The following is a 16,023-nucleotide window of genomic DNA, read 5'->3' on the forward strand; positions in this document are numbered from 1 at the left end:
CGACTCCCAAGAAGTCAGCTATATAGGCGGCTGAGTATATAGGCCCACACGGCGGTCGACACGATGTCACGTGATTGTTGAGAGGCAATGAAGTCAAACTTGCACTGAACGACAATGGCGACGCCAAGTTACGTCGCCCTCAACAAATCCGCTTCCCTGATGCGGCGATGCCATAGTTGCGTTGCCTTGAACACATCCCTGTATTGAGCTACAAGTGGCTTATGTGCCGGTGGTCGCGAATTCGCGACATACCTAAAAGTATGCATTAAAGTTGCATTTTGGATAATACAACTGCGGATTTAAGTAAAGGTTGCTATTTAAAGCTGAATAATGAAAAACACAATTTTTTTCTTGGTCGCTTTCATAATTCAGGCATTAAAGGGTAACGTGCATCTAAATCTAAGTTCACGCGTCTCAAGCATTTTCCCCCGCAGCGATAATGCAGCCGCCGCGGCCGGTATTCAATCCGGTGACCTTCGTGTAAACAGTCGAGCACCATAGCGCCTAGACCACTGTGGCGCGTACAGAATATTCTGCATTACGAAGCGACGCAACATGTCTCATTGATTCCAGGGGTTTTGCTTGCTAAAAAAACGACGACAAAGTGCGACTTACCGAACTGCAAACTCTACACGAAAACAACAATTCATTTCCTAAGTGTCCTTCCATTGTGAGAGCCCGGATGTGCCGTAGCATAACAGTCTAGCTAATCACTAGCGCCGTCACGACAGCAAAACTTATCGTAAGTAAGGAGGGTGAGGGAACTGACAGTGTAGACGAGGGAAAGGTGGAGGGGAAAGGCACGCTGTACACCGTACAATCGACATCAACGCCTCCGTCACAGGCTAGCGCTCCTATAATTTGGAAAAAGACAGATACGCGATGCACAGTCTAAGCATGCTGTTAAATTGTATCATGGTAAAGCGCTCTCATTGCTCTGATAGTAACGCCACCCACCATAACGCTGATGCGTCGTGTTACACTATGCCATCTTCGGCGTGTTTGTATCAGCGACAATGAGGAACGGAAAATATAATAATAATATCTGGGGTTTTACGTCCCAAAACCACGATATGATTATGAGAGACGCCGTAGTGGAGGGCTACGGAAATTTAGACCATCTGGTGTTCTTTAACGTGCACCTAAATCTAAGTACACGGGCCTCTACCATTTCGCCTCCATCGAAATGCGACCGCCGCGGCCGGGATCGAACCCGCGACCTTCGGGTCAGCAGCCGAGCACCGTAACCGCTATACCACCGCGGCGGACGAGGAACGGAAAATACCGACCGTGTACGCAAGCAATTTATCAAACGCGTCATCTCTGTCAAGTACTGTTGCTGATCGCACTTTTGCCTTCAAGCTGGTGGTCTGGTTGAAAACTACCAGGTGGCCGGCGTTAATAGGGCTTTTGCAATGAGAAAGATCAATTTGAAATGGTGGTCTCCATTACGTACAATACAAATCCTTTCAACGTTATCGTATGCGGACAACGAAATCTTTGGGAACGCATCTGTGTCTGTGTGTTTTGTTTTTTCCGTTCGATGGATATTTATCAACTCATGAACCACTTGCATACAAACTTCGAAGTGTGCCTTCTTGAGCCCATCTTCGCCACCTTTGTTAAGAGGGCGGGAAAGCGTGAAACCGACGCCGGAAAACCAGAAACAGCAAAAAGAGAAAACTCCCTCACGGAATAAGCGTTCTCGCAGTGCGAAAATTATTGAACATAAAAAGGAAAGAAATAGCTATTAGGTAGGGGTGTGCGAATATTCGAAAGTTTCGAATATTCGTCGAATATTACCTTCGAAATATTCGTATTCGATTCGACAATCGTGTATTCGAAAAGTTTCGAATATTCGATAACTTCGAATATTAGAAAAATTCGAATATGCGATTCGATTATCATGCATAAAATAACTCGTCTTCCACATTTCTGCTGCGTTCGTATAGCTAAAAACGTTGCCGAGAGGAGCGATACACATCGTAAGTACGCGGAGGCAAGATATCTGCCTGCGACGAGCGCCCCAATACGTATGATTTATTGCTGGTGCATCTCCGACGTGCAGCGCTGTTGGCGATCATGTAACCGTACATTTTCAATATTATGCGGCCGTAACGTGCTGCACTACCACTCGTTCACAATGCGGGACCACTTCTGATGAAAGACAGAACCCATGTGACTGGTGGCGAACTGTAGGCACCTTCAGATACCCCATTCTGGCAAAGCTTTGCCCCATGTACCTCCCTATACCAGCCACTTCTGTTCCAAGCGAGCGTGCCTTTTCAGTGGCATGGGGGGGGGGGGGGGTGTCTCTGTTAGAAGGGAGCGCCTGCTGCCTGATCATGTGGAGCAACTCATATTTCTTCATGATAACATCTAGTCATTACTTTGATTGTGCCGTGACATTTGCTTGCGTTGTGATGTGCACTGTGCTAGCCTGGACATTGTGTTCTGGAGATAGCAGTGTATGTTTTGTTGCCAGTCAGGCTGTTAATGTTTTTTTTTTTCAAATAGCTACATGTTAAATAAAATATTGTTACTGTGGAGGCATTTTTCCTTTGATATTCGATATTCGATTCGATATTCGAAGGTGGATATTCGTATTCGATTCGTATTCGAAAAATTTGATATTCGCACACCCCTACTATTAGGTTTTCTTTTATGCTGCGTAAGCGAGAAAGAATAACTTTCGAGGACTATATATGCAGGAACTCAGTGAAAAAGTGCAGGCTTCGGCTCGGCAGATTTGGCTGTGCTGCCACAGAAAGTTGCCGCCAATTATAAAACAAATGGTAAAGCATTTAGTGTGTTTTCGGCATCCAACACACAAAACAAAAGACAAGGACCGAGTGACAGCCGATGAAGACAGCCCCTGTCTTCGTCGATTTTCACTCGTCCTTGTGTTGTGCGCTAGATGCTGAAATGGAATATACCAACGTTACCAAGGTTACGCTATTTCATTTGAAACTCTATGTACACTATTTAGGGACTGCGGTAAGCCATCCTGCGTGGCCAGAAAATTGTATAGTGCACTTGTCATTAGGCGTTTTCTTAATTATTTCTTTAGGAATGTGGCGGTCGTCTTACAGCGCTGCGTGCACTACTCTAGGCATTAAGCTGTCCAGTATACTAATCGACGCTGTGCAGAAGGTGTAGGCACTGCTATATGGAACCAAATAAACAGCAGCGACAACTATCTGGTCTTCAGTTTCAGCAGTAGCTGTGGCGCAAGTTTCTTACACAATTTTTTTCTAAATTTATGCACCTAATATGAAACTGCTCTAAACTATTGCAAGGAACGCAGCTATTTTCCGCAAGAAACGCAAAAGCTTTACTGAAATTCTAGATTATTACGGGCAGGCGCAGCTGCAATGACGGGATTACCGCCACAAACGCCGTCCGCTTGCACCCGTGAGCTCTTGCTAACTCAGAGTAGCTGGCGTTAAGAAACGCCAACTGGGCTTCATGTGCAGAAGAGCGAAGATTGCGCTGCGGACCCGCTCACCTTGTGTTCTTTCTGTGAGCCTCAGCCTACATATTACGGTCTTCATTCTGGGTCATTCCAAATTGAAGGCGAGAGGCAAGGCTTGAACTTAAAAAATAAAATCAGGAACCCTTGCCCTATCGGGAAATTGGGACGAAGCGAAGTTTGGTGAATGCGTTCCTGATCTAGTGCTGTTCTTTCTTTCTTTCTCTCTCTATTTCTTCTTTTCTTTCTTCTTTCTTTCTTTATTTCTTTCTTCCTTACTTTCTTTCTTTCTCTCTCTTTTTTTATTTCTTTCTTTCTTTGGCATTGCGCAATGCTGCCTCCTCACGTAAACGTTCAGTTAAATTCTCATTATTTAAGTTTCAAAGCCACGATAGTAGGATGGATGGACGGACGGATGGATGGATGGATGGATGGATGGATGGATGGATGGATGGATGGATGGAAAGTCATTTATTGAAAAAGAGGGAGGCGCATGACCTCTGTCGGGATAAGCGGGACTTTCAAACTATACTAATATTTCACAGTGTCGTAGGGTATGCACCTGAATATTCAAGTCACAATCATTTGTACTGACTGGGGCGGTGTGTGGTCAGTACTGTGGTTTGTCGGACCCCCTAAACTAATCTGATCAGGCCTTTCTGATTTCGATATTGCGCAAATACTAACTGCTTGTCCAGGTCCGAAAGGAGCTTTTCCCGATAATTTGTGCACTGCAATGCCTGCAAGACCATTCGCCCTTTATCCAATGCGGATCATTGCCACAATAAGTAGTGAAGGTCTGCGCGGAAGCGCAGCCTGCAGTGATTGTACGTCGCTGTCGCAATGTCCGGTTGTCGCCATTTAGCTAATGAATGTGGTGTTTATGCAGAATTGGCGTACACCATTTTGATGAATACTTCTTGAGAACGCAAAAGCGTACCCTTGCTGGAAAAGAGGAATGGTGGGGTAAGTAGCGTAATGCATTTTTTACTAACATGACGCTGGGACGTGTGCACGTAGTGCATTGTGGCTATCGAGGGAACTATCTGACCTAAGTGCTCATACGGGTTTACCATGAGGGGGGGGGGGCAGAGAAAAGTTGGTCGCCCCTCCTGCAGAAGCAGCAGCGGCGTGTGCCGCCGTATTGCCCCCGGGCTCACCTGTATGCCCCGGCGTCCACATATTTTCTATCGGCCTGTCAGCTTTTTCATGCCTACGAAGGATTCTTTGAATAGCGGGAGCTGCAGCATCCTCCGAGGCTGGGCGAAATATTTCCGAGTAAGCAACGTGTGAGTCGGTAAAGGCAGAAAGGGGTTTCTGTATAGTGCATGGGAGGCTTCCTGTCGCTGCCCATATGGCAAAAAGTTCGGCATGCATAGGAGTACCTTTCGGTAGATGACACCTGTAGGCTCCAGTGTACTCGGTGGTCTGCGCACAAATGCATGCTATACAAGCTTGGCCATCGGAGAGAGCAGCGTCACTGTAGATGTCGATGGTATCCTAGCTCGCATTCCATGTGTTGTCGCGTGGCAAGAACCTGGCGGGCAGTATCATTGCGACGAGATATGAGTCAAGGGACCCTCGAGAGCGTATCGGAGTGTCCCATGGGGGTAAGGACTGATTAAGAGGGGGTGCATTACCACGTCGCTGAAAATCCCAAGCCATAATACGACGACCTTGCGGCGTGTTTTCCATGCGGATATGCTGTCGAGTGTGGGCTTCACGGATGACGCCCTGCAGAGGTAGGAAGCCCCCTGCGCTTTCAAGTTCGAACGTCTTAGTGTGTTTAGGGAGCCCCGTGATAGTACGGGGAGTTGTCCGATGAAGGCGTTCCAAGTTTCAACGGCCACAGCTCTGTACCCATTGCGTACCCATTGCTGGGTACGCAAGCGCTTGGGGCCCCAAGAGGATGGGTACGCGCGGTGTTGCGTACCCAAGCAGAATGCCTTATAGTGGTGCGTGCCCAAACGCAAGCAGCACGGATGTCACTCGCGCTCGTCGCGCCAAAGCGTCTTGTCACGTTTGGATTGGTTTGAGTTTTTTACAATTTAAAATGTTCATCCAAGCATAGATAGTGGCGTGCAATGAATTGCTTCTAAGAAAATATTCTTAATTATTATGACAAAATTATCAACCCGAGACAAAAAAAGATGCAGGCAGTTGGTGCTAAGTCGCGCAAACCTTGGCACAGCGAAGCACGAGCCCATCGCCGCTCGTACTCCACATAGACCGACTCGTCTAGCTTCGAGATGCGTGGCTTCGTCCTCGGTAGTACGCAGCCAGGCTAGAGTGTATTTTAGTACACTCTAGCTAGGCTATGCACTGTACAGCGGAGGTTGCTCGCGATGTGTCCATCGGTGGGCGTCGCGTAGCTCCTGCGCATGCGTGGCTTGGCCAGGTGGTGTGGCATCTGGTTACTACACGTCGCGCCGCTTGCTTTTGCTTTCTATCTTTCTCTCTCTATACCTTTTTCTCTCTTTCCTTAATATTCTTTCTGTCTTTCTTTCCCTTTCTGCATTTCGTTCTCTCTATTTCTCACTTTCTCATTCTATCTGTGAAACGCTTTGCTCTTGCCCCTCCTCCTCACCATTACAACTCTCCTCCTCACGCTCATTTCCCTTTTCCAGCACCTTCCAACAATATACTACACAAGGCTATTTTGGGCTCTGCCAGCATGCCAGGATAGCAGAGTGGTTAGAACGCTCGCCTTCGGATCTGGGGCACGCTAGTTCGAATCGCGTTTCGTTAAGGATTTTTTTCGGCACGAATTTTTCTGTTTCTTTTATCTTTCTTTCGGTGTCTGTTTCTCCCTCTCTCGCTCTCTCTCTCTCTCTGTACTCGTTCTGAGGTAGCCGCACAGTGGCACATACCCTTGAAGGTGATTGTAGTTTTCTGCGATGCACTCACAAGGATTGGTTGGCTAAACAGCCTCGCTATTAAAAAGATTTTTTTGTGCGGGTCGAAGTTGCGACTGAAGCCGGTGCAAAATAATCCAGAAGGATGGTCGTAGTCCGACAACGACATACACGTGGAAAACTTGTGGCGGTGTGATCGGCGGCGTCTTTTCCCTTGTACCGGCTAATTTCGTCTGCTATGCTGCTTCGCCGAAAGCGGCATCTTTGCTGTCGGTCGAGCCAAGACGCTCGAGCTTTGGCGCATTTGCGCTCGAGCAGATTGAGTTGCCAGCCTTTGTGATAGAATACCTCATTACCACAAAGGATGTTTGGGTTCGATTCCTGCTGGGATATCCTAATTTTTATTTTTACCATTCGTCGGGTCAACGCTGCCGATGTCGGTTTTTCTTAACGCCCTCGCATTTGAATTACCAATATCTGTTCTCGCCGTTCCTAGGTAGATATAAACTCTCAGTCACCTGTGGCTCTTACCCATACACAGCGACCTGTCGTACACGGGTTTGTGCCACACGGGTCTGGAGGAAAGGGTTTGACGACACACGCGACAGGATTCTCACGTTATTCATGTCCTGACCGAAAGCCGTATTTGTCAAATCCTCTCACCCACTCACGCAAATACTGGTGTACACCAAGTAAAGGAGGCGATGAAGAGAGCACCCAGACGTAGTCGGGTAGATAGATAGATAGATAGATAGATAGATAGATAGATAGATAGATAGATAGATAGATAGATAGATAGATAGATAGATAGACAGACAGGCAGATAGATAGATAGATAGATAGATAGATAGATAGATAGATAGATAGATAGATAGATAGATAGATAGATAGATAGATAGATAGATAGATAGATAGATAGATAGATAGATAGATAGATAGATAGAAGACACGTGTGGCACATGCCCGTTGACCCCCAGCCGCGGTATATGGGTATGCTCCTCAGGCAATTGCAAGGAGCGGCGAGAACAGACATTGGTATTTTAATTTCGACAGCGCTAAGAAAAACCTACATCGGCAGCGTTGATCCGACCAATACCTAGAATAAAAATTAGGATTCCAGCAGCAGTCTTAACCAAGCATTCTGCATGGCAGCCAGGTATTCTAGCACTAGAACCACATCAGGTATCGAAACTGCTTTGGGAAGACACCCTATGCAGGCGTACTGTCAGTGCAACGTTAATTGTGGTTGTAGTGCTGGCTATCTTATTTGATAGCAAAGCAATCAACACTACATATGTATTTCAATGATACAGGCGTCATATCAGGTTAACGCCAATTGTGGTTTCATTGTTGGCTCCGCTTCTATAGCAGTCTAATAAACATTACATTTGTAACCGTACGATTCAGCAAACTATATGCAAGCGCTTCTCCGTACCGAAGGGATATGCTAACGCAAGTTACGTACGATATTAACATCATCGCAGTGTAACGTACACTTCGTTTCGATAATAGTGACGTATGTGCTCTAACTTTAGTGCTGACGTTACGTCAGACCATAGGTTGGCCTTTAAACGCCGATGTTGTCGACGTGCCTGGAAAGCCGAAGGTGTGCACAAAACTACAACACTTACAAAAACACTTCGATCCACATCGTGACGCTTCCCTCAAAGTCAAAAGTGCAGCATAGATCTACAGGATGACTGCTCCGCATGAAACCGGTTGCCAGAAGGCGTTGGATTTGCTGAGTTTTTTGAAATCTTTTTGTCTCTGCCTTTTGTTCTCTCTCATTTTTTCCTTCTATGATATGTTTTACTCCCTTTCTCTCCTCAACCTCACATCTGTCCTGCTCTCCCTCACTTCCCTTTCCCACTCCTTTGCTATTTGCGTTCTGCTGGCAGCTCACCTTCAGGTGGCGTGTACGTGTGTTGGAATTCGCTCGCGAAGAAATTTCTTCACCCGGGATTTTTGCTCTTTCTATATCTTTATTTCTCCTTCCTTCTCTCCCTTTTTTGCTTTCTGTACTACTCGTCTCGCCCATCAGAGTTATTGCATTCCGAGCCAGAAAAATTTGTGCACGTGTTCAGATAGCGAAGCAGAACATGAAGACGACAACGCTATCGAAGAATTCGACCAAGACTAAGAATATAAAGAAGTCACGTGATGCCTGCGTAAGCCAGAACTCGGTGACGTTGCACAAAAAAGGGTTTAATTTTATTGATGAGTGTATCACCTAATCACTTCGTTCCTCACTTATCATTCGCGGTTTTCCCCTTTTAGACTCTTGTTGCTCTGAATAAACATTCAGTTGGGAGTGCAACGCTGTGTGTTTTTTATCTCTTCTTAGTCTTCGTTTTTCTGTGCGCTGGTTGTCATCAAATATGAATACGCACCAAGTCGCCCAACATGCTATCTTGTTATAGCACCAAGAGAGCACGTGCCGGTTCATGATGATGGTTGTCTGTTGACACCGCGCAAGCTACGTCAGCTACAGCGGCTTCGCTGTTAAAAATTTTGGCAGCTGCGCATGTTGATGATGTATGGTGTTTAATGTCACATTGCCTGGCACTCTTTGGGCATTTTATGGCCAAAGAGTGCCAGGCAATGCGACAAGAGATGTGGACAATGATTATTGTCATTGGCTGTATATGGGGCATAAAATTCCTCGCACTGAGGCGGGTAAAACATAAAAGTATTAATGTAATGAGAGCGACGTGAATTGTGTATATTAAGAATGAATGGCGAGTGGTCGTGATAATGAAACTATGATGATGATATATGGCTTCAGAACGAATACCTCGTTAGCGCTCTTGAGTCCAAGGGCCAGGAGGCAGGTGCTTTGTCTGATGTAATCACCGCAACAGCAACCTCTGTTGAGAGGTCGTGCTACGAATTACCTGGATATATCAAATCGAAATTACGCACGACTTTTAAAAATGCAAACAATGACTCATGTTTGAAAAGTGGTTCCCTACCGATGAACATTGATGGGTGATATTGTCACGTGGTCGTGACGTCGACGAAGACAGCAGTCGGGGTTTGCAGGATGAAACTGTTTATTTGGCCGAACTTGTGGCCGGAAAATCAGAACTAGCACTACAGCAATACACGCTGTACAATGATAGCGGCGAACAGGGCGTCGTCCGTCGATCAACTGACAAGCGGTCAAGCGCGTCGGCTTATATACAGGCGCTATCGAACTTTCCAGCGATATCGCTGGTGGTTGCGCAATCTCTAGAATGAGCTCGAGCGTTCGCGTCTTGCGCGCAATCTTAACAAAATCATCTACAACAATCGGGAAGCTTCTCGAAGAATGAGGCGCGGTTTGCGCTGAGCGTTGCCAAAAGCCTTTGTGGGCGAATGCAGCAAAAGTGTTCAGAAACGTACGTGGCAATGCCCCCCTCTGAAAAAGCACCGTCCCGATGCTTAAAAACAGAACATGAATACATGCAATACTTAACGAAAACTAAGCAGACAGACATTAGAGTCCTTAGGTGCGTTAACGAGCATAGTACGGTTTAAGGCGCACCACATGCACGACCTCGGGTCGAGCGCGGCGCCTCTGAGAGTTCGTGATGCCGTCGGGGACAACCTCGTAGTCGAGTGCGCCGAGACGTCGAAGTACCTTGTACGGTCCGAAGTATAGTCGAAGAAGCTTCTCGCTCAGTCCACGTCGTCGTATTGGCGTCCAGACCCAGACACGGTCGCCGGGCTGGTACTCCACGAAGCGTCGTCGAAGATTGTAGCGACGGCTGTCGGTGTGCTGCTGGGTCTTGATGCGCAGGCGGGCGAGCTGTCGAGCTTCTTCGGCACGTTGTAAGTAAGCGGCGGCGTCGAGGTTTTCTTCGTCGGTGACGTTCGGTAGCATGGCGTCGAGTGTCGTCGCCGGGCTCCTTCCGTAGACCAACTTGTACGGCGTCATCTGCGTCGTTTCTTGGACGGCCGTGTTGTATGCGAAGGTCACGTACGGAAGGATGGCATCCCACGTCTTGTGCTCGACGTCAACGTACATGGCCAGCATGTCGGCGATGGTCTTATTTAGCCGCTCGGTGAGGCCATTGTTTTGAGGGTGGTAGGCAGTGGTCCGGCGGTGGCTTGTCTGGCTGTACCTCAAGATCGCCTGAGTTAGCTCCGCTGTAAACGCCGTACCTCTGTCGGTGATGAGGACCTCTGGGGCGCCATGACGCAGAACGATGTCTTCAACAAAGAACTTCGCTACCTCGGCAGCACTGCCTTTAGGTAGGGCCCTTGTTTCGGCGTAGCGGGTCACGTAGTCGGTAGCTACGACGATCCACTTATTACCGCTAGTCGACGTTGGGAACGGCCCCAGGAGGTCCATCCCGATCTGCTGGAACGGTCGCCGAGGTGGCTCGATCGGCTGAAGAAAGCCCGCTGATCTTGTTGGCGGTGTCTTGCGTCGCTGACAGTCTCGGCATGTCCTTACGTAGCGAGTGACGTCGGCGGCAAGGCGCGGCCAGTAGTATTTTTCCTGTACTCTTGCCAGCGTTCGGGAAACACCGAGGTGTCCTGCTGTCGGGTCGTCGTGCAGGGCCTCGAGGACTTCTGGTCGCAATTCTTGAGGCACCACGAGAAGGTACTTGGCTCGACGTGGCGAGAAGTTCTTCTTTTGGAGAACGCCGTTGCGTAAGAAAAACGACGCCAGTGCTCGCTTGAACACTTTCGGAACGACGGCGTTCTTGCCCTCGAGGTATTCCATGAGGCCTCTGAGTTCCGGGTCGGATCGCTGTTGTTCAGCGAAGTCCTCGGCACTTATGGTTCCCAAGAAGCAGTCATCATCCTGGTCGTCTTGCGGCGGCGGGTCCACGGGGGCACGAGACAGGCAGTCGGCGTCAGAGTGTTTTCTTCCGGACTTGTAAACGACGTGAATGTCGAATTCTTGCAGTCGTAGGCTCCACCGTGCGAGGCGACCGGAAGGGTCCTTCAAGTTAGCTAGCCAACACAAGGCGTGGTGGTCGCTCACAACTTTGAAGGGCCGGCCGTAGAGGTAGGGGCGAAACTTCGATGTAGCCCAGATGATGGCCAGGCACTCCTTTTCCGTTGTGGAATAGTTTATTTCTGCCTTTGATAGCGACCGGCTAGCATAACTGATGACCCTCTCCAGCCCGTCAGTCTTCTGCACGAGGACGGCGCCGAGTCCTACGCTGCTTGCGTCGGTGTGGATTTCCGTATCGGCGTCTTCGTCGAAATGCGCTAGTATTGGAGGCATCTGAAGGCGTCGTTTAAGTTCTTCAAATGCCTCGATTTGCGCCGTTTCCCACTTGAATGGCACGTCGGTCTTCGTCAGGTGCGTTAGTGGCTGGGCTATTCGTGAAAATTCCTTGACGAAGCGTCTGTAGTAGGCGCACAAGCCGAGAAAACGGCGTACGGCCTTCTTATCGGTGGGTGGCGGGAAGGCAGCGATGGCAGCTGTTTTCCGCGGGTCCGGGCGAACACCATTCTTGCTGATCACGTGACCCAAAAACAAGAGCTCCTCGTACGCGAAGCGGCACTTTTCAGGCTTCAGGGTGAGTCCGGAGGTCTTGATTGCTTGAAGTACAGCTTCAAGGCGTCGAAGGTGTTCGTCGAAATTTGAGGAAAACACAACGACGTCGTCCAAGTACACAAGGCACGTCTGCCACTTCAAGCCGGCCAGTACTGTATCCATAACGCGTTGGAAAGTCGCGGGCGCCGAGCAAAGACCAAAGGGCATGACCTTGAACTCGAACAGGCCGTCTGGTGTTATGAAGGCAGTCTTTTCTCGGTCTCTCTCGTCGACTTCGATTTGCCAGTAGCCGGTCTTGAGGTCCATCGACGAAAAGTACTTGGCGTTGTGGAGTCGATCTAGGGCGTCGTCTATTCGTGGGAGAGGGTACACGTCCTTCTTCGTGACCTTGTTCAGGCGACGTTAGTCGACGCAAAAACGTAGGGTTCCATCCTTCTTCCTCACTAACACCACAGGTGACGCCCACGGACTCTTGGACGGCTGGATGATGTCGTCGCGTAGCATTTCGTCGACCTGTTTCTTGACGGCCTCGCGTTCTGGCGTCGAAACTCGGTACGGGCTCTGACGGATTGGTCGGGCACTTTCTTCTGTTATGATGCGATGTTTCGCGACTGGGGTCTGTCGAATTCTTGACGACGACGAGAAGCAGTCCTTGAATTGCAGGAGCAGGGTTTTTAGCTGGTCTTGCTCGTGCTTCGGGAGGCTCGGGTTGACGTCGAAATCTGGTTGGTTTTGTCGATTCGTCGAAGCAGGTTCGGTAGCATCGAAGAGGGCGAGAGCATTGCTGGATTCCACGAATTCGTGGAAGTAGGCGACCGTCGTACCAATGTTGAGGTGCCTATATTCGTGGCTGAAATTTGTCAGCACTACCTTTGCTTTGCCATCACGCAGCTCGGCTGTGCATCTTGCGACGCAAATCTGACGGTTGAGAAGTAGGTGCTGATCGCCCTCGATGACACCTTCAAGGTCTGCGTGTTCTTCGGTGCCGACGGAAATAATGACGCTGGAGAGAGGCGGAATGGTGACGTGCTCTTCTATCACATTCAATACGGGCTTTCCTGGCGTCGTGTGTGGCGGCAGCGCTTTTTCTGAGGTTAGTGTTATTGACTCAGATCTCAGGTCTATTACGGTACCGTGTTCACTTAGGAAGTCCATCCCAAGTATCACGTCCCTGGAACAGTGCTGCAGGATAAGAAAGCTCGCAGGATAGGTTCGGTCACTGATGCTGACTCTTGCTGTGCAGACTCCAGCCGGCGTTATCAAATGACCTCCAGCGGTGCGGATTTCAGGACCTTCCCAAGCAGTCCTAACTTTCTTCAACATCGCGGCGAATGACCCACTGACGACGGAATAGTCGGCCCCAGTGTCGACGAGAGCGGTAACGTTGGGTCCGTCGAATAGTACGTCGAGGTCGCTAGTCCGCCGTCTTGCGTTGCGTGTACGTCGTGGCGTCTGGTCACGGCTACGTCGGTTTGCACCGCTGCTTCCGCGTTGCGTCGTCAGGTCTGCTTCCACGGGTCGCAAGGTTTCGTCGTCAGGACGTCGTTCGGCGGGGGCTCGGAACTTCGTCGCGGCGTCGTCGTCGACGGCGGAGGATCTTCAACGTTTCGTCGTTCAGCAACCGCACCTCCATCGGTTGCTGCCCTTAGTTTTCCGGATACGGGCTAGGCGACCGACCCCGGTTTGGGCCAGTGTACTGCCGGCGGTGCGGTGACATGTAGCGGCCGGGCGACGGCGATCGGGAAGGTCGTCGTTCTTGCCACTGTGTTCCGGTGAGGTAGTCGTTGATGTCGCGCGGCCGTTCGCCTGGCTACGGGCGCGGCGCGTTGATAGCGAATCCGCGTAGTCCCATCTGTCGGTACTGGCAGCGGCGGTACGTGTGGCCGGCCTCCCCGCAGTGGTAGCAGAGCGGGCGGTTGTCAGGGGCGCGCCAAACGTCGGTCTTCCTCGGAGTGTAGTGCTGGCCGCCAGGTGGGCGGTAGGGCGTCGATGATTGCGGCGGGGTCTGGCGACGGAACTGCGTCGATGCGGTGTCTTGACGCGGGCGCGGCGGGGGAGCGTAGCGTCGGGCGGCAGCGGCGTAGCTCAAGGCTTGCGGCTGAGGCTGTGGCGGTTCAAGGGTGCCCAGCGATTGCTGGATTTCTTCTCGAACGACGTCTGCGATGGAGTCCACTTGAGACTGGGGTGAGGGCAACAGCTTGCGCAGTTCCTCTCGCACGATCGCTCGGATTGTTTCACGCAGGTCGTCGGAGCCGAGCGCATGAACAGCGGGGCTGTCTTGGATTGATCGGCGAATATATTGGCGGGTGCGCATTTCGAGCGTCTTCTCGATGGTCGTGGCTTCTGAGACGAATTCCTGGACGGTATTCGGTGGATTTCTCATAAGTCCAGCGAAGAGCTGTTCCTTTACTCCTCGCATGAGGAAATGAACCTTCTTCTCTTCAGGCATATTGGGGTCAGCGTGGCGGAATAGCCGGGTCATTTCTTCCGCGAAGATGGTCACGCTTTCGTTCGGGAGCTGAACCCGTGTCTCCAGCAAGGTTGCGGCCCTTTCCTTTCGAACGACGCTTGCAAACGTCTGCAGGAAAGCGCTTCGAAAGGCGTCCCAAGTTTGAAGAGTGGACTCCCGATTCTCGAACCAGGTCCTTGCTGCGTCTTCAAGGTAAAAGTAAACGTGACGCAGCTTGTCCTCGGAGTCCCAGTTGTTGAATGTTGAGACCCTTTCGAAAGTCTCGAGCCAGGTGTCCGGGTCTTCGAATGACGACCCGCGGAAGGTTGGCGGCTCCTTGGGCTGCCGGAGCAGGATCGGCGCAGGCTGCACGGGGTCGGTCATTGTCGCTGCGGTGGGTGTTGTGACCTGGGGCTGCCTGGTTTGTTCGGGAAAGAGCCCGTGCTCTGGCTGCAGTCCCTTCTGCCTGCGGCTTGTTCGACGATCCGGGTTTTCTTTGCTGCCGTCCTCTTCGCGGCTTGGGCTTGGGTCAGCGCTTCGCGGGGCGTCCGGATCATTGAAGAAGCAGCACCTCCACCAGATGTCACGTGGTCGTGACGTCGACGAAGACAGCAGTCGGCGTTTGCAGGATGAAACTGTTTATTTGGCCGAACTTGTGGCCGGAAAATCAGAACTAGCACTACAGCAATACACGCTGTACAATGATAGCGGCGAACAGGGCGTCGTCCGCCGATCAACTGACAAGCGGTCAAGCGCGTCGGCTTATATACAGGCGCTATCGAACTTTCCAGCGATATCGCTGGTGGTTGCGCAATCTCTAGAATGAGCTCGAGCGTTCGCGTCTTGCGCGCAATCTTAACAAAATCATCTACAACAATCGTGAAGCTTCTCGAAGAATGAGGCGCGGTTTGCGCTGAGCGTTGCCGACAGCCTTTGTGGGCGAATGCAGCAAAAGTGATCAGAAACGTACGTGGCAATATGGTATGTGCTGTCGGTAGGGTATTGGAAAGTATTGTTTTCTAAGAGTATTCTTTACATTGAATTAAAATGTGAAGCACGGTTAGTTCTTCTCCATACCTGTCAAACAAAGGTAGATCGCCACCAGACAAAAGGTATGAATGTATGATGTGTGTGTGTCCTGTCCTTAGCCTTGTAAGTGTAACCTCTGTGCGACGTGATTTCGATACTGGCTGCCAATGACCAAGTTGTGGCTTAATAACGTACAGTTTATTTTCTGTCTGCGTATCCCACGTGCTCTGCCAATAAGCCCCGAGCTTTCGTTTCAGGTGAGGTTTCAGGTCAAGTGCCGGAATAGCCATGGATGTATTGGTAGTGGTTGCGTTGACGGATGCAGCAAGCTGGTATGCCAGCACGTTTCCGTGTATCTCGCGGTGTCCTGGCACCCAGCATACTACGAAATGCTGTTTGAGTGAGTAGGCTGTGCTTAGGAGTGAGTAGGGAGATAGAAGGACGTGGTTTTCGTGTTTTTTCGTGATTTTGTTTGGGTTTTACCACGCTTAAGGAATCTATGTACATTACTGCATTTTGTAGATTTAATTGTTTAATGTGTTTGACAGCCGCAAATATCGCGAGACATCTGCTGCGAATATACCTCTACTAGGATTCAGAGCGCCGGCATCCGAAAAGGATGCGGCAGCCGCTGCGTACAACACAGAACTGTGAGACTTCGAAGTATTTGTAATGAATTCCGGACAAGTGTATTTGCGTTGGAGTTCCAGGAAGTATA

This window comes from Rhipicephalus sanguineus, chromosome 9, assembly GCF_013339695.2.
Source record: "Rhipicephalus sanguineus isolate Rsan-2018 chromosome 9, BIME_Rsan_1.4, whole genome shotgun sequence".
Classification (NCBI taxonomy): Eukaryota; Metazoa; Arthropoda; class Arachnida; order Ixodida; family Ixodidae; genus Rhipicephalus; species Rhipicephalus sanguineus.